This window comes from Helianthus annuus, chromosome 3 (genome assembly GCF_002127325.2).
Source record: "Helianthus annuus cultivar XRQ/B chromosome 3, HanXRQr2.0-SUNRISE, whole genome shotgun sequence".
Taxonomy (NCBI): domain Eukaryota; kingdom Viridiplantae; phylum Streptophyta; class Magnoliopsida; order Asterales; family Asteraceae; genus Helianthus; species Helianthus annuus.
Genome location: NC_035435.2, coordinates 157,604,459 through 157,624,414, shown reverse-complemented (window position 1 = coordinate 157,624,414; position 19,956 = coordinate 157,604,459). Strand labels below are relative to the sequence as shown.

The window sequence follows — 19,956 nt, the reverse complement described above, 5'->3', positions numbered from 1 at the left end:
TATGATTTTGAACACAAATTAATAATGCTTAGCATATATAGTTTTTTATATTATTAACATCATTTCAACATACTTGTTTAGGGCAAGTTATCATAATAACTTTTTTAACATTCTTGCTCTTTACGTTAGTTTATACATGATTTAAAATTTACCTAACTTTGCAACACTCGAACCATGTAATTTTAATAGAGATAAACACTTGTTGTCATTAAACCAAAAAGTCACCAACTTTTATTCTACTCTGTTTGGTTTATGAAAGTAGAGTAACACACTAACAAACAGGGGTGGACCCATATGGTCCGGGTCGGGTCCACGGACCCCAATAATTTTTTTTAGAAAATAGTAGAACCGGTATGTTCAAATTTTCAAGAACCCCATAAAATAAATTAATTGGACCCCATAATATTAAAAGCAAAGATGGTGTCGTGGTAAATTCCTTTGTGTTCCAACAAATAGATCCTAAGTTCACATTGACCCTCTAATTTGCTTCTTTAAAATGATAAGTTGAATGTCGATTTTATTTAACACTTGATTACCAAATAAAACTTCCAACATATAATGTAGCGGTTTCATGTCCACTAAATGCTTCTACATTATTTCATATCCCCGACCCGACTACGATAACCGACCCGAAAATTTTAATGTTTGGTTGTGAAAAATCCTTACACAAAAAATGGACCCCAATGAAAAAAAAATCATAGGTCCGCCACTGCTAACAAATATACATATTCTAATTGAACACGTTGGTCCGGATGTGGCGTTCCATGTGTGATTGTTCGGATGCTACAATCCGAACGTACTTGTAACACCCCAAAATATGCAATTTATTTATGTTACCTAAAATGTCTAGTCATGTTATATTTATCCTAGTTAAGTATATATATGTTAGTAACTTGATTAGAAGGAAGGTTATATGACAAATAAACAATCTAAGTAATTAGAGGGACTAAACTTGTTAAAAAGGATGGAAGTTTTAATAAAAACAAATAAAAGAAAAAGGAAAACACAAACACACATTCTAGTGTGTTTGTGTGGATCGACCAGAGCAAGGGAACAAAGGGAAGAACCCTAACTTCATGAAATTCTCAAAATCAAAAGGGAATTAAGAGCCCAAATGGATGCATGAACTCAAAAATCGAATAATCTAAGCTTGCTCAACGATTGGTAAGTAGAAATTTCTGATTTTAATGATTTGAAGAAAGTGGGTGTAGGATCGTTGTACGACCTGACTGAGTCGATCAGAAGAGTTGTTTATCCGAATCATAGGCGGAATCAATGACACGGACGCTCGATTCAATTTAAATGTCTCGTATATTGATATAATAATGATTACAGCACCTGGAGACAATTCGGCAGCACTTCGTTACCGAAAACACAATCCTGATTCCGCTTCAAATGAAACGGACATGTGCCCTATATATAGTTGATGAGGTTCCGCTTGAAATGACCAAGACACTTTCAAGCGGAATCACTAACAATACCACTAATATCAGTTTCTAGCAACCCGAGCACTGATTATCCTATCCTATCTCATTACATAACTCGATACAAGACGAAGTCAATAGAGAATCATAGGCGGAATCAATGACACGGACGCTCGATTCAATTTAAATGTCTTGTATATTGATATAATAATGATTACAGCACCTGGAGACAATTCGGCAGCACTTCGTTACCGAAAACACAATCCTGATTCCGCTTCAAATGAAACGGACATGTGCCCTTTATATAGTTGATGAGGTTCCGCTTGAAATGACCAAGACACTTTCAAGCGGAATCAATTGATTTTGATTTCGCTTGAAATGGCACTTGACAATTTCAAGCGGAATCACTAACAATACCACTAAAATCAGTTTCTAGCAACCCGAGCACTGATTATCCAATCCTATCTCATTATATGACTCGATACAAGATGAAGTCAATAGACATAATGCACTAACAGACTCCCCCTTGGATGCTGACGAAGTCTTCAGTGTCGAGTCTTTATCATGACACATCTTCAGTCTTGATCAGTCTTCATGCTCTTTCCAAATTGTCTAACACTGTAAGCATCTATCAATCTTTCTCTTTTCTTCACAGGTTCAGAATCCCATCTTGGCTCTATCTTTATCATCCTACCAGAATCTGACTCTGACTCTGACTCTTACTTGATGAGCTTCTTCAGGCTCCCCCTTTCATCAAGCTTCCGTGCTTTAGGGATCGACACCTAGCTTTCCGGTTTACAAGCTCCCCCTTGCTTTGAGCTCGTCTTCAGACTCCCCCTTAGACTATGCTTTCGGGATAGTAGTCTGGTACACTATCTGCAACACTCATACGTTTATAAGTAACAACATTTTAGACTTCCAGGAATCGTAACCTGGCAATTCAAACTTTCTAAATCAATCCCCCTATCAACAATCTTTACAGATTTGGCAACATTAAGTATCCAAAATCCCTCACAGTTAATCATCCAAGTCCAAACTAATGACCTTGGAGATATCACAAATTGTTTTTTATTTTTGTTTTTAAGATTCAAGTTTCAAATTAATGAACTTATTTTATTTTCAGAAACACAATCAGCTTACTTAGATTTTGAAACTCAGCATTTAGACATCAGTTGTCGAAAATAAAGCAGAATAAAAAATCTTTTTGTATTTTTCTGAAAATGTAAAGCAGTAAAGAAATATATACAAACATATTTACAGACAATATTTTTGTTTGAGTATGCGTCAGAGGATCATATCAGTTTTTTGACAAGTCACAAGTACCGTTGAGCTTAGTTACACATTAAGAATTAAACAATTCACTTAGATTGTCGATATACTGATCCACTTAAATTTTCACACAAACTTCAACTGATTCAGGATACGAATTAGGTGTTTTAAGAACTTAAACTCATTCATGTGTCCCACCTCTTGAATATACTCCCGTATCCAGATCCCACTATTCAGTCTTACAGGTGAATATACCTAGATGATATATGTAAGGGGTTAAATTTCGAAAACCGTGAGAGCTTAGGTCAGAACTTCCGTTCAGCAGAGAGATGACGGCTTTGACTTTTGGTGTGTCCCCTTTAGAGGATCTTTTTTACAACAACACATGATTAGCATTTTTCAATGTTTCATCATTTTTTATGCTGAGGGCGATGCTATATTTCAAGCAAGCAGAAAGTATTATATGGGGACTAGGCCATTGCTTTCGCAAAATCAGAAGTCCCGGGATAATACCCCAGATATCACTAAGCATAAAGACCTAGTATGTCAGAAAGAGGGGTCCTTCAAACGAGATTTCAGGGGTTACCTATATATCCAAGTAGTGTTCCCCACGAAATAGGCAAGTTGAATTTAGGTTTATATCCCAAAAAAGTTTACTAAATGTATAAAAACCTATCGGCATATCATCAGTGAGACTGTTTAATGCTATTTAATCATTACATTTCTTTAGCATACTGTAACTGTCTACTGATGTACTATCATTTCCTCTTTTTACGCAAAAACTCAATTTTCGAATTTTATCATGTTTTTGGCTTTTTCAAATTTTCTAATGTTTTTGTTATTTTCTGACAACAATACTCCCCCTAAAATGCAAAAACATTTAAAGAAAATTTGACAAACTGATACTGATAGCTTTGTCTCGCCATCCATTTTCTGCTAACTGTGAACCATATTGCACGAAAAGCAGTAAATACCCCCATGATTTACAACACATTGATCTTTTACAGTTTGAAAACCGTTTTTCAATCTTGTGAAAGTAATCATGTTTGTTCCGCCGTGAGGGTTTCGACATATTCAATCAACACATATTTTTGTAATTTTCTATTTTTGACAAAAAAAACTTAAAAACAAACATATTTTTGGTTTTTCAAATTTTTTAACAAACTAAAAACATATTTTTGGTTTTTAATTTTTCAAATTTTTAGGGTTTTGAAATGTTGTTTATTTATGTACAGAAAAACAAACAAAATAAACTCCCTGTTTCAACCAACACAGGGTCCAGCAGCCTCTTCTTCCTCTCCATGTGCCAGGCTGCTCCAGTTTCCATTTTCACAGTCTTGATTTTTCTTGAGCACCTGCACATTCAACTAACTCAATTACTTGAACAATTTAGCCCAGGCCTGCTTGACCTTAGGCATTTTAACACAATAAACTTCATTCAATGGCGGAAAATCTTTGTCATCAAAGATTTTTTCAACTTTGACTTCAACTTTCTCATCTTTTACCAAAGTCACTTGTTTCTTAACACTCCATGTTTGACCTTTTGGAGTACCACGTTTGTAAAAATGTGAATCTTTTTGAGCACCTTTGTTTTTGAACAACATTTTGTTTCCAAAACTGTTGGGGTTTTGTCATATCAACTGATGTTTTCAAACTTTGCGTTGTTCTGAATCTGGGTGTGTGAGAATTCCAGGTCTGTCTTGAATCGAACCTGTTCGGGTTTGACTTCCAAGTTTGATTTGAAGCAAACTTGTTTGTATTGTACCTCCAAGTTTGTTTTGAATCAAATCTGGTTGACCTTTGTTTCACATCCTCAGATTTCTGTGTTTCCACATTTTCAGATTTCATTTTGTCAACATCAACAGGTTTGAGATTTGGACACTTTCGTGCAAGATGTCCAATTTGATCACATTTGAAACATGTTCTCTTGGACATATCTTTGACCTGTGGTTGTTGCTTTTTCTTTTGAGCTAAGAACTCATCATTAGACTGTCTCAATTTGAGTTCTTTTTCTTCTGCTAAACATATTCCTTGAACAAAGTTCGTCTTTGCCTGATAATTTGTCGTTTCATTTTTGTTTCGATTCTGTTTCTTCTTATAACCCAACCCAGCCTTCATGTTTTTCTTCTTGAAACCAGGTTTATTATAAGAACCTTTGTAACCTTTACCAGCAAACTTTGAAATATCAGATTTCTCAATCTCAACCATTTTGAAAACTTTATCAACCTTTTCTGAAATCACATTCTGAATCGGGAATACAACATCTAAGAACAATTTGTCCGATCCAATCATGGTATAAACCAATCCCTTTGAATCATCATTCAATTTTTTCTCGGATTTTGCGTTTTTCAAATATCCATCATGAAAATTACCTTCATTTTCATCCTGTGATTCAGAATTACCTGTATCAACCGACTCTTCTTTGAACACACTTTCAACGACTTTACCTACCACCTCTGAATCATGAGAATCATCAGATTTGGAATAGGTTATGTCAATGTTATCTGGCAATTGATCTACCATGTTGAAAGCTTTTTCGACCTTTTCTTCATCATAAAATGCAAACTTTTCCGGTGGTGGAACTTGATGAAACTCTGAGCCAATACCTTTTGTGTTTTGCTCAGAATCTTTCCCACCCGGTTTTATGTTGAAAATACGTTCAAGCACATATGACGACGCGTGATAACTTTTTAACTTGTTATTATCCTGTTCTAAATCAGCAATCTGGCGCTTAAGTTTAGCAACATCTTCAATATAAGAATTCACAACTTGTTGTTTTATTTCATACATTCGTTTTAGTTCCTTTGATGTTTCAGAACAGTATTTCAATCTTGATTGAACAAGTTTCATTTCACTTTTTACTTTTTCATATAATTCTTTTGTAATGTGATAAGCCAATTTCATTGAATCATATTCCTTTTTCATTTCTTGGCAAATATTTTCTTTTTGTGAACATTCTTCTGTCATTTTCGAAATATTTTCTTTCAAAACTTCATTTTCTTTTTCTAATTTTTTACATTTTTCTAAAAGGTTTTCATCATTTTCTTTTAAAACCTTTTCGTTTTCTAACATTTCTTTGTATTTATTTTTGAAAACTTCTTTGATTTTAGTGAATTCAAGATTTCTTGTTCTGAATTTTTCGTCTTTTTCAATACAACCACTGCATGGTTCCATGCATTTCTTGCACTGTTCAACAGTTTCGATTAAGACTTCAGAATCAGATTTTACCTCAGTGATTGGCACTTCGGTGTTTGCTTCCATCTGCTTCTGATCAGCATCACTCTTCTTCTCATCATCAGCATCAACACCAACATCAGCAGCAACTTCCAAAATCTCATCCTTCACTTCTCCTTCTTCTTTTTCCTTCATTTCTTCTTCAAGATCCTGCTGTTTTTCAGTAACAGCTTCTTTCACAGCTTCGACTTTGACTTCCTCAGCGACCTTCTTCAAATCGTTCACCATACACTCACCATTCTTCTTCATTCTCTCTTCATTCCTCTTCCTCAGTTTTGTTGTCATAGCATCCCTGATGATTTTATCCAACCTTTTTACATATGTCTTGTCTTTTGCAACATTAGAATAATATTCGCCGGATCGAGGAATTACTAGAAGAACATAATCATGAACTATGTCACTTCTAGGAACAACTGGTTCGCCTTGTTTGTTGACAAAACATTCTTGTTTCTTATCCCATCTTTTGTTCGCAACAACATTCTCATATTCTTCCTGCATTTTCTCCATTCTGCATCCCACAATGAATCTTTCTCTCTCAGTTTTCTCACTTAGAATCTCTTCTCGAGTTTTCTCTTTTATCTCTGTATCTTTTTCTTTGTTTTTTTTCACGAATTTCAGCAACAAGAACATGATGCTGGACTTTTGATGCTTTTCTGCCATGAGTTGTTACAGGACGATCTTCATCTGGAAAAATCTGACTCCAGTCAAAACCTTCATCGTCATGAATTACTGCATAAGCCCTTGACTTGGGTTTATCTTCAATCATTTTCGGCTCTTCTTTACTACGATGATAAATCGCCTTTCGGTAATAGTCATCGTTGAAAGGTCTCTCAGATTCAGCAACTTCAGAATTTCTACATTCTCTTTTGAAATGACCCTTTTGCTTGCATCTGAAGCAGGTCACTTTGGATTTGTCGAATCCAAGCTTCGTTGACGGACCACCTAACGATTGCTTCCCGGTAATCTCCATATATCTTTGAGCTCTGCGAATGCAACTTGCCAAACACCAGCGAATGTCTATGAGCTCCATTTCTTCTGGATCAATCTGGTCGTAGTCTTCTTTGGTTAAATCCGAGTTTCCAATTTTACCAGCTACAAGACCTTCATACGATTCCAGAACAGATGCTAGAAAACTCATTTGTTGTTTAGCTGCATTGATGCTCATCGATGGATAATTCTTCAGTTTGAGAGCAATGTTGCACAGAATCTCCTCAGCTTCATTAGAACTTGATTTTGAAGATGAATGATATCCAGAATGGTAACTTGATGAGGTTGTTTGTGGTTCCTTCATCTTCTCACTACTGAATGCTGTCTTTGGTGCACTAATAACTTTCTCCGAAGGTACATTGCCTTTGTAGTATAGACCAACATTCTGATGATGCGACGAACCACTCATCTTGTTTTGCTTTTGTAGCTCCAGATCATGACTCTCAATCTTTTCTAACAACACATCAAGAGAAATCGTATCATATAAAGCATCATTTTTCAAGATAAAAACAAACGTTTGCCACTGATCAGCTCGTGGTAACGCTTCAATTACTTTATCAACAACTTCTTCTCTAGTTTTCACAATTTTAAATCTTTCTAGTTCAATCTTTAAATGACAAAAGCTCTCAGTCATTTGCCTCACTGTCTCTCCTTTTAAATTATCAAATAAATCAAATTCTTTTTTTAATAACGCGATTTTGTTTTTTTTGAATTTGTTTACCCCCCTTAGCTTTCGCCTTCAAAGCTTTCCACACAGACTTCGATGACCCATCATGTATTAACAATGAAAAAATGTCATCTCGAACTGATTGCTGGATCAAAGCAATCATCTTCTGTTCGTATGAAAATTTCTTTTTGTCTTCCTCTGAAAAATCTTTGATTAGAATTTCTTCTCCTTTGTCATTTACTGGGCTATCATATCCAAATTTCAAACAAAACCAACTCTCATGTGCATATGCCTTCGTCCAATTGACAAACCTCTCCTTCCACCAAACATAATTCTCAATGTTATCCAGCTTCGGAGGTTTTGAATAAGTTCCATAAAAGTTGTCATGTTCAATGTTGTCTTTGATGGTTTTTGTTATCGCTTTTGGTGTAACCTCTGAAGCATCCACTGTATCCGAGGTAAACGCATTGTAGAACGTATTGAAAAATTCTTCAGCCATGATGTGATCCTGGAGACAAACAAACAAACATAATCAGTACAAACAATATCAAACAACTTGAAATAGACTGACACTCGGTTGATGTGAAATGATCTTGACACAAAAATCCTCTTTCAAGCGAAATAAGAATATTGATTTCGCTTGAAATGGCACTTGACAATTTCAAGCTGAATCACTTGGATGACACTTCAAGCGAAATCAGAATTTGAAGCGATATCACTTAGATGACAACTTCAAGCGAAATCAGAACTAATCTTTCAAGCGGAATACTGAATTCAAGCGAGATCAGGTGCACTTTTCAAGCGAAATATGACTTGAAGCGAAATCAGATGGATTTTTCAAGCGAGATAGCTGTTTCAAGCGGAATAACCTGTTATTTTCAAGCGGAATAGTACTTTTCAAGCGGAATCAACTAAACTTTTCAAGCGGAATCATGAGGTTCGTTCAAGCGGAATCAAGTTTTTGGCCTGTTTTTGTAACTTTTAAGCTGAATTTTGGTCTGATTCTTTCAAGGCTTTGTTAAAACACTGTTTCGCATGTACTGTGAAAAATTCAATCCATTTTGACCGTGAAATCTTGTCTAATTTGAAAAAGAAGGTGTAGAAGTCAGAAAATAGATGCAATCAAGCTGAACTCTTCTTCCTGAGCTCTGATACCACTTGTAGGATCGTTGTACGACCTGACCGAGTAGATCAGAAGAGTTGTTTATCCGAATCATAGGCGGAATCAATGACACGGACGCTCGATTCAATTTAAATGTCTCGTATATTGATATAATAATGATTACAGCACCTGGAGACAATTCGGCAGCACTTCGTTACCGAAAACACAATCCTGATTCCGCTTCAAATGAAACGGACATGTGCCCTATATATAGTTGATGAGGTTCCGCTTGAAATGACCAAGACACTTTCAAGCGGAATCAATTGATTTTGATTTCGCTTGAAATGGCACTTGACAATTTCAAGCGGAATCACTAACAATACCACTAAAATCAGTTTCTAGCAACCCGAGCACTGATTATCCTATCCTATCTCATTACATGACTCGATATAAGACGAAGTCAATAGACATAATGCACTAACAGTGGGTTTTAACCTAATCATGAATTTTCGTTGAAATCTTATGTGATTCAGAGCTAGGATTTCATAATAATTGAAATGTTAGCTTGATTTCGATTGTTTAGTTGATTTAAGCCCTACACCCATTTGTTGTGAAAGTATGAAGAACATGATGATTTAAATGAATGTTAATAGATGAGAATTGTTTTATGATCATGAATTGAGATAGAGAAATTAGATAAGTTAATGTATGATGAATGAAAAATATGAATTTGATTGAGTCTTGTTAGGCTAGATGGTGTATAAGTAAAAATATGTTATGAATACTTGTACTATGTGCATTGTTGATGTAGTGCACACCAAGTGTTTGATGAAATGCCTTGACAAAGATTTCAGCCTTGTTAGTTATAAACTCCATATGAATTGAATGTATTTTGAAGTAAGTGTAAGTTTATGATGTCTTATCCATTGGTGTGTGTAAACGGGTATGAGACATAAATTAAAACTATGAACGGTTATGTATAGGTGTTAAGGAAGAGAGTTCAAGTCAAGCGAAGCGAAGCAACAAGGGATTTCAAGATCGAGGTACGCTACTTGTACAATTCATGATTTGATTATATTGTTGTGTTTAACATTAGATGTGTCGAAATGAATCAAGTATGAAAAAGGTATTTGTGTGGACCCTTTTAATGAATGGGTCAAAGAATTAGAATGCAAGAATAGAAGGAATGGTATGAAGTTCCATTTGGAACATATTTATGTGCAAGAATGAAAGTATGTAGTAATTTACAAGTTTGCAGATGTCATAATGGCTATAACTCCGAAGATGGATACTTGAATTAAAGGAAAGAATTTTAGTTCTAATGAAGTTTATTTTGTTGTGGCAATGTAGGTAAATCTCAAGTTTAGCTAACAAGCTTCGCCCGGTTCGAACACACTTCAAGCCCGTCATGCGTTTCGCAACTTTTGTAAAGAAGACAATGTCAATATGTTTTGTCTCTTTAGTTTATGTTTAGTAGTTAAAAACTTAAGTTTTATCTTGTTTGCCTTTTAAAAACTTAGTCGGTTGTAAGTACCTTAGCTTGATGGTTTCTTATGTGAAACAAGGTCCGTTTTGATGTAATATATTATGTCTTTTGAAATGTAGCGTATGTTAAAGATATTTTGATTATGAAAAACAGGGGACCGCTCCTTTTACGAACGGGTCATGCCCAAATTTCGATAGAAAAAGTTCGTTGTTATTTAGATAATTTAAAAGAAAAATTTTGGGCGTTACAAGTTGGTATCAGAGCCTAGGTTTGAGGGATTTAAGCATCAAATGCTTGAACTCAAACCGAAGGCTCGTGTGAAGTGTGTGTTCGTTCCGCAGCGCGAAGCAAGTAAGTACCTATAAACTTAGAATTTTACATTATGAATAATTTAGTTACAAAATGCTATGGAATTGTTACGGGATGATGTGGAAGGGTGTGGGATGGATCAGATCAGTTTGGGTTAGAACGGGTCGGAAAATGGCTGCAAAAATATAAAAATCACCCATAGTATGCTGGGCGTCACCGTAAGCTACGGTGGCTACCGTAGCTTACGGTAGGCCCCGAGACAGAATTCCCACCGTAACATAGTAGCTTTGTGGCGTAAGGAAAAAGACGCCACCGTAAGCTACGGTAGCCACCGTAGCTTACGATGGGGGCCATTTTCAGCCAAATTCAAATGTATTGTTCTGTTTGATGTTTTTAACACACGGGGAGTATCGAAAACGTTATAATAAGACCCTAAAGAATGATATTATGTATGAATGTTGAGCTTTCAAAGGAAGTTATGTATTACTAGTATGATATTATGATGGAAAGGATGAATGAATGCTTGAAATAAAGAATGATGTTTATGTGTAGATGGCGGATACGAATGAGGATGAATCGACACAACAAGAACAATTGAAAACTATGATTTCGGAAGAGACCGGAAAGGCAATGCAGGCAAATATTCCTCGTTTAGCCCAAGAAGTGGAGAGTCATGTGCTAGAAGTGGTAGAAACGATGATGATAAGTAAGATGGACGAGTTGAAAGGGAAGATTGATGAAATACAAGGAAAGAAGGGGGCTCGCAAATGCACGTACAAGGAATTTATGGCGTGCAATCCTTTACCCTATAAAAGAGAGATTGACCCTATAGCATGTCAAAGGTGGATCGCAAGTATGGAGGCGGTGTTTGTAAGGATCCACTGTGAAAAGGAAGACCAAGTAATGTTTGCCACCGGTTGTTTATAACTCCAAGCTAAAGATTGGTGGGATGCTTATAGTAAAGAAATCGGTGAAGATAAGGTTCAAGACTTGACGTGGCAAGAGTTCAAGGAACCTTTCCTAAAGTACCACTGTCCGCAATCTGCCATTGACATGATCCAAGAAGATTTCTTACCTCTTCGTCAAAAAGATGAAACCATTAATGAAATCACCAACACTTTTCTTGACAAGCTGAAATTCTGTAAAGAAATAGCGGGGACGGAAAGAATGAAGATAAACCGCTATCATGGTATGTTGAAGGCTGAATATCGGGAGTTCATAATTCCTGCTAAATGTGAAACCTTGAATGAGCTTATTAACTTGACCCGAGATAGGGAGATTGAACTAAGAAGATAGGCAGAAAGAGGTGAGAAGAGAATGTCTGAGAATGTTCCCAGCTCAAGCCCGTCAAAGAAACAGAAATTTCAAGATTAGGGCAGGAAGCATAAGGCGAAGGGTAGTATTCTGAAATGCAAAACTTGTGGAAAGTTACACATGGAGGAGTGCTTGAAAGGGAAGAAGGGTTGTTACAATTGTGGCCAAGAGGGACATCCATACTATAGATGTCCTAATCCTACCAGAACGTGCTATAATTGTTTCCAACCGGGTCATATTAAGGCTGAATGTCCCAAGCTTCAACAAAAAACCGATAAGGAAGCAAGAAAGAAGGAAGCCCCAAAAGCTAAGGGGATGATGTTTCAGATCTCGCCTGAAGAAGCAAAGGACCACCCGAATGTTGTGTCAGGTATATTCTTATTGAACTTGATGCCTACGTATGTGTTGTTTGATACTGGAGCCAGTAGATCGTTTGTGTCAAGTGAATTAGTGTCACACCCCGCTTTTAGAATCGAAAGAATGCATGTGCCATTAGAAGTTGAGATAGCGGATAGTAAGAGTTATTTGTTGCACGAAGTTTCTAGAGATTGTGAAATTATCATTGAAGATAAGAAGTTTACCATTGACCTTATTCCCATGGTTTTGGGAGAATTCAAGGTTGTAGTTGGCATGGATTGGCTAGCCAAACATCATGCCGAAATTCAATGCGAGAAAAAAGTAATTCATGTGTTAACACTGGGAGGAAAATGAGTGAGTATACAAGGGGAAAGGAATGTTAATTCGAAGCTTTGTTCTATAGTCCAAGCATTCAAGTATGTGCGAAATGGAAGCAAAGCGTTTCTAGCCTACGTGGTGGATACTAAGCAGAATACCCCTAAGATAGAAGAGGTTGAAGTTGTGAACGAGTTTCTTGATGTATTTCCGGAAGATTTGCCAGGGCTTCCACCAGAACGTGAGGTGGATTTTAAGATTGAATTGTATCCCGATGCCAAACCTGTAGCCAAAGCTCCTTATAGGTTGGCCCCAACTGAAATGCGGGAGTTAATGGTTCAGATACAAGAGTTACTTGACAAGGGATTTATACGCCCGAGCGTATCGCCCTGGGGTGCGCCTGTACTTTTTGTCAAAAAGAAAGATGGTTCGATGCGCATGTGCATCGACTATCGAGAGTTGAATAAGCTGACAGTGAAAAACCGATATCCGTTGCCCCGAATCGATGATCACTTTGATCAGTTACAAGGGGAAAGTTGGTTTTCAAAAATTGATTTATGGTCCGGATACCATCAGTTAAGGGTATGGGATGAGGATGTGGCGAAGACGGCATTTAGAACGCGATACGGACATTACGAGTTCTTAGTAATGTCCTTTGGATTAACGAACGCGTCCGCCGCATTCATGGATCTTATGAATCGAGTTTTTTGGGCCATGTTAGACAAATTCATTATAGTTTTTATTGATGATATCTTGGTTTATTCCCGAAGTAAAGTCGAACATGCATGCCATTTGCGCGAAATTCTTGAAGTGCTCCGTAAGGAGAAATTATACACGAAATACTCTAAGTGTGCTTTCTGGCTTAGAGAAGTACAATTTCTCGGTCATGTGATTAATGTGGATGGTATCTTAGTGGATCCGTCAAAAGTGGAAGCTGTTATGAAATGGGTACCTCCAAAGAACCCAAGTGAAGTGAGAAGCTTTTGGGTTTAGCGGGCTATTATAGGAGGTTTATTCAAAACTTTTCTAAATTGGCCCTGCCGTTGACCAAGTTAACCAAGAAGAATGAGAAGTTTACATGGGGTACAGATCAAGAAAAGGCGTTTCAAACTTTGAAGGAAAAGTTCTCGAGCTCCCCAGTACTAACCTTACCTGATGGAACGGAAGACTTGGTGGTGTTTACTGATGCATCACACCAAGGGTTAGGATGTGTTTTAATGCAAAGGGGTAGAGTCATTGCTTATGCTTCAAGGTAATTGAAAACACATGAAAGTAATTATCCAACCCATGACTTAGAATTAGCAGCAGTAGTGTTCGCTTTGAAGATATGGAGGCATTATCTATTCGGTACGAAAAGCACAATTTATTCTGACCACAAAAGCCTTAAATACTTTTTCGAGCAAAAAGATTTAAATATGAGGCAACGAAGGTGGTTAGAACTTCTTAAACATTATGATTGTGAAATCCTTTACCATCCGGGCAAGGCAAATGTAGTGGCCGACGCCCTGAGCCGAAAGGATTATCCGCCTCCAATTCAAGTAAAATCCATGAAAATGGTGGTTACACCTTGATTTCTCGAAATGATTAAGGAAGCCCAAGTCAAGTCGCTGAGCAAAATGGATTCAAGAAAGGAAAGAACAAAGGGGTTTTTTGATAAATTAGAAGAAGGACCTAGTGGAATTAAATCAATGTATGGCCGAATATGGATACCTTGGTTTAGTGAAGCAAAAGACGTGTTACTCGAAGAAGCTCACAAATCCCGATTTTCGGTTCATCCAGGAGCTACAAAAATGTATTTGGATTTGAAGAGAAGTTATTGGTGGCCCGGTATGAAACGGGATATCGTCAAGTATGCTGCAAAATGTTTGACCTGTTTGCAAGTAAAGGCAGAACATCAGAAACCATACGGAAAGTTGCAACCGTCATAAATTCCGGTATGGAAATAGGAAGAAGTGACGATGGACCTAGTGACCAAGCTTCCTAAGACAAGGAAAGGTCACGATGCTATACGGGTGATCGTGGACCGCCTCACCAAGAGCGCGCACTTCTTACCCATTCGGGAGACTTTCTCTTCTGAAAGGATGGCGGGGATCTATGTTAACGAGATAATATCTCGACACGGAGTCCCTGTATCTATTGTGTCGGATCGAGATACCCAATTCACATCTCGATATTGGCAAGGTTTTCATGAGAGTATGGGTACAAAATTACATTTCAGTACTGCCTACCACCCCCAAACGGATGGTCAGTCTGAGCGAACCATTCAAACACTCATCGACATGCTGCGAGCGTGTGCGATAGATTTCGGGGGAAGCTGGGATGACCACTTGCCATTGGTGGAATTTTCATACAACAATAGCTACCATAATAGCATTCAAATGGCACCGTATGAAATGTTGTACGGAAGGAAGTGTAGAACTCCAATTTGTTGGGGTGAGGTAGGGCAAAGAGAAATTGCGCCCAATGATGTAGTAGCTAAAACTAACGAAAAGATCGATCTTGTGCGAGCTCGTTTAAAGGCGGCTCAAGATCGACAAAAGGCCTACGCAGATCGAAGAAGACGACCTATCGAGTTCCAGATAGGTGATCACGTGTTATTAAAGGTTTTCCCATGGAAAGGTATAATCCGTTTCCGTAAGCGTGGAAAGCTAGGCCCCCGTTACATAGGACCTTTCAAGATTTTAGCCCGGCTTGGGAAGGTAGCATATCGGTTGGAATTACCGCCAACCTTAGATGGAATACATGACACATTCCATGTGTCACAATTGAGAAAGTGCTTAGCGGATGAGACGGCATACGTGCCCCTCGATGATATTGAATTGGACGAAAGATTGAATTACGTTGAAAGACCGATAGCTATCAAGGACTTCAAGGTAACCCACCTTCGGAACAAAACTATAAAGCAAGTCTTGGTGCAATGGCAACATCGGAAAGGATCGGATCTTACATGGGAGTTAGAAGATGAAATGAGGGAGCACTACCCGACATTATTTGGTACGTATTAAGGTTTCGGGGACGAAACCTCTTTTAAGGGGGTAGACTTGTAACACCCCAAAATATGCAATTTATTTATGTTACCTAAAATGTCTAGTCATGTTATATTTAACCTAGTTAAGTATATATGTTAGTAACTTGATTAGAAGGAAGGTTATATAACAAATAAACAATCTAAGTAATTAGAGGGACTAAACTTGTTAAAAATGATGGAAGTTTTAATAAAAAAACAAATAAAAGAAAAAGGAAAACACAAACTATTAGGATCTGAGTTTGGATTGATTGTGATTTGTGTTTGAATTAAGATGAACAATGAAAGAGTAGTGCAACGGAAATTAAATGGAAGCAAACTTTTCACAATCAAACAGGAGAAATGCTTTCAAACATACATTTTCAACAGAGAATCAAATGCTTAAATTTATTTCAAACTTTGATTACACTTGCATGTATGCTTACAAACTCCCCCTCAGCCCGAGCTCAGTAATTTGTTCGTGCAGGAAGAAGATGGTGAAAGAGCTAATAGAACAGTACAGAGCACTGTTCTATTTATAGGCACGCAACAAACCACTGAGCATCTAAGCTGACGTCACCATGAAAGTGACATCTAACCTCCTAACAAACTCTAACCTCTGACCTATACAAACACTGCTATGCTAACTACTGATATTACATTTCATTACATAAAGTAAACAAAACTACTGCTGCATCCTTCCACTGCTGTGAACCCAGCAATACTTGTCATGATCAGCAGTGCTTGAACCAAGGCAGTAGATTGGGCAGCAGAGCTTTAGTTCTTCATCAGTCTTTGACTTGATCAGCAGTTATAGGTCAGCAGTTTGTATGACCAGTGGATAGGAGGTCAGCAGATGTTGAAACCACTTTCAAGGGGAGAGACTTGTATGCATAACATCTGCTTATTCTGGATCCACTGCTCTGATCCAGTTTTGGCTTTTATTATCTGTTCCTTTGGCAAAGTTCAATCCCAACACAAACACACATTCCGGTGTGTTTGTGTGGATCGACCAGAGCAAGGGACCAAAGGGAAGAACCCTAACTTCATGAAATTCTCAAAATCAAAAGGGAATTAAGAGCCCAAATGGATGCATGAACTCAAAAATCGAATAATCTAAGCTTGCTCTACGATTGGTAAGTAGAAATTTCTGATTTTAATGATTTGAAAAAAGTGGGTTTTAACCTAATCATGAATTTTTGTTGAAATCTTATGCGATTCAGAGCTAGGATTTCATAATAGTTGAAATGTTAGCTTGATTTCGATTGTTTAGTTGATTTAAGCCCTACACCAATTTGTTGTGAAAGTACGAAGAACATGATGATTTAAATGAATGTTAATAGATGAGAATTGTTTTATGATCATGAATTGAGATAGAGAAATTAGATAAGTTAATGTATGATGAATGAAAAATATGAATTTGATTGAGTCTTGTTAGGCTAGATGGTGTATAAGTAAAAATATGTTATGAATACTTGTACTATGTGCATTGTTGATGTAGTGCACACCAAGTGTTTGATGAAATGCCTTAACAAAGATTTCAGCATTGTTAGTTATAAACTCCATATGAATTGAATGTATTTTGAAGTAAGTGTAAGTTTATGATGTCTTATCCATTGGTGTGTGTAAACGGGTATGAGACATAAATTAAAAGTATGAACGGTTATGTATAGGTGTTAAGGAAGAGAGTTCAAGTCAAGCGAAGCAACAAGGGATTCAAGATCGAGGTACGCTACTTGTACAATTCATGATGTGATTATATTGTTGTGTTTAACATTAGATGTGTCGAAATGAATCAAGTATGAAAAAGGTATTTGTGTGGACCCTTTTTATGAATGGGTCGAAGAATTAGAATGCAAGAATAGAAGGAATGGTATGAAGTTCCATTTGGAACATATTTGTGTGCAAGAATGAAAGTATGTAGTAATTTACAAGTTTGCGGATGTCATAATGGCTATAAGTCCGAAGATGGATACTTGAATTAAAGGAAAGAATTTTAGTTCTAATAAAGTTTATTTTGTTGTGGCAATGTAGGTAAATCTCAAGTTTAGCTAACAAGCTTCGCCCGGTTCGAACACACTTCAAGCCCGTCATGCGTTCCGCAACTTTTGTAAATAAGACAATGTCAATATGTTTTGTCTCTTTAGTTTATGTTTAGTAGTTAAAAACTTAAGTTTTATCTTGTTTGCCTTTTAAAAACTTAGTCGGTTGTAAGTACCTTAGCTTGATGGTTTCGTATGTGAAACAAGGTCCGTTTTGATGTAGTATATTATGTCTTTTGAAATGTAGTGCATGTTAAAGATATTTTGATTATGAAAAACAGGGGACCACTCCTTTTACAAACGGATCATGCCCAAATTTCGATAGAAAAAGTACGTTGTTATTTAGATAATTTAAAAGAAAAATGTTGGGCGTTACAGTACTAGTACTGGTATGGTAGAATGTTACATCTTCAGTTTGATGATAGTTTTTACAATTCATCAATAATAACTTTTCTAACATTCTTGCTCTTTACGTTAGTTTATTCAAAAGAGGTAACCTTATCTAAAACTCATATACAAAAGCTTTACAACATTGCTAAGTTATCACTTACTGTGATAAGCCCGTTTCAACTTTATGATCTTATTGTAACTAAATCTCTTAATAATTAAAAAAAAAATTGCAGACAGTAAACTATCATCAATATCCATTTAATAGTACTAAATATATCCCTGAGGTTCAAGACCTCGTTTACTAATTTAATAGTACTACATATATTCTTTTGAGGTTCAATACCCCGTTTAATCCTCCACTCAAAGTCTCAAAATAGTGAGTATAATTTTCTCATGACTTGTGATCTCGTATTAATGTCATTTATCCTGAAGGCTCATGGTGTCATTGAACACCACCTTCTTGATCTCCAAAAATCAAATTTCATAACTATGATTATTTTTCATATTTGGAGACATTAGCCAAATAGTTGATTTCATAATTTTATTATTCAGACATATTCTTGAAATAAAATTCATTAAAATATATAAATTTCATCCCATATAAACACATAATAATAAATAATATAGATTTCCAAATTCTCTGTATTGAATGGTTTATAAGGATTGCAATATATATTTGCTTGTTTTTTTAACGGCAAGGAACGACGTGTCAACCACTGTGACACCAGACGCTGTGGACAAGGTCGACTACTCGACCGCCACCAGCGCCTTGGCTCTCCCCAGATGCACGGAAACTTGACCTCCACCCGCCCGAAGGCATGACAGTGAAATAATCGGTAAAACCTCGCCTCCCATCCAAGTCGAACCGGCACCACCCGTATTCGCTCTTCACCACTACCTCATTGGCATACAACAAGATTGTAATTCTCAATAAACAGTTTTAATTACATTAAATAATATAGTTTGAAATCATAACCAAAAACAACATACCCGGTGATTTCTCACTCATAGCGAAAGTTAGACTAGTGGGTGTGGGGAGGCTCATCCCCATGAGGATGGGCCGCCACGTAGGAGGGGCTTGCAAGGGATGGACCTAGGGGGTGGAGGATGGGGCCCCACAACAATTAAAAAAATATAAAAGGGCTAATCACGAGAATAGCCAACATTTGGTCAACTTTTCAAAAATGGCCAACTGAAACGGCTCCACGAGCCTTTTCACAAATTCTGACAGGGCTTATAAGAGGTTTCCTCGGCAACCACTTAGCTTTTGCCACGTGTCCACCTGTCTTCTTTGACTGTTCAGTCCCTGTCTTCTTTAGTTCTTTCCTGACACTAGAATCTGTCACCAACAAAACTTTTGTCTTTCTTCTCAACACCCACCACTTTTAAAAGCAATTAAATTATTACTTTCACTTACATATTACCATGTCCTTTTAAAAGCAATTAAATTATTCCTTTCACTTACATATCAGTTGCTTCAAGTTTAAAAAAAACGAATGGCTGATGTATGATGGTGATTCGATGAGTGGTGATCGGAGGAGGTGGATGATGGTGATGGTAACCGGAGGTTGCATCGGACCGGAGGTTGCATCGGAGAAGGTGAATGATGATGATGTTGCACGGTGGTCGTTCAGGAGGTGTTGAACGAAGGTGGTGTTGGATGTGACGGAGTTGTAGCGATGAGCGGAGAATAATGGTGGTGAACGAAGATTGACAGATGTTTGGTGATGGAGGTTAATGTGATAATGAATGATGAAGTGGAGAAGACGATGTATCGCGACAGTGATGAACGTTGGTGAAGATGATCGGACAAGAAAGTTGGTGGTGGTGTAAGTGGTTGTGAGTCGGAACAGTGTGAGTCGGAACCTCTGATATGTTGAAGGAACTCGAAACACCTCTGATATGGCTGAACAGAGGTGCACGTTCACTGACACGGTTGTGGTGGGTTGTGATGGGTGGAGGGAGGTGGTGCTCGGTGAGGGTGGTGGTTGGTTGCAGGTTGGTGGTGCTCGGTGAGGGTGGTGGGAGGTTGCAGGACGGTGGTGGGAGGTGAGGG

General features: G+C 37.3%; 1 long non-coding RNA gene across 1 annotated transcript; it reads left to right on the top strand.

Moving 5' to 3' along the window:
• Window positions 1–1,061: 1,061 nt before the first annotated feature.
• Window positions 1,062–17,735, top strand: LOC110928143. Its single transcript, XR_002586168.1, has 3 exons — window positions 1,062–1,164; window positions 17,150–17,195; window positions 17,503–17,735. It is a non-coding gene; the product is annotated as an uncharacterized LOC110928143 (long non-coding RNA).
• Window positions 17,736–19,956: the final 2,221 nt, after the last annotated feature.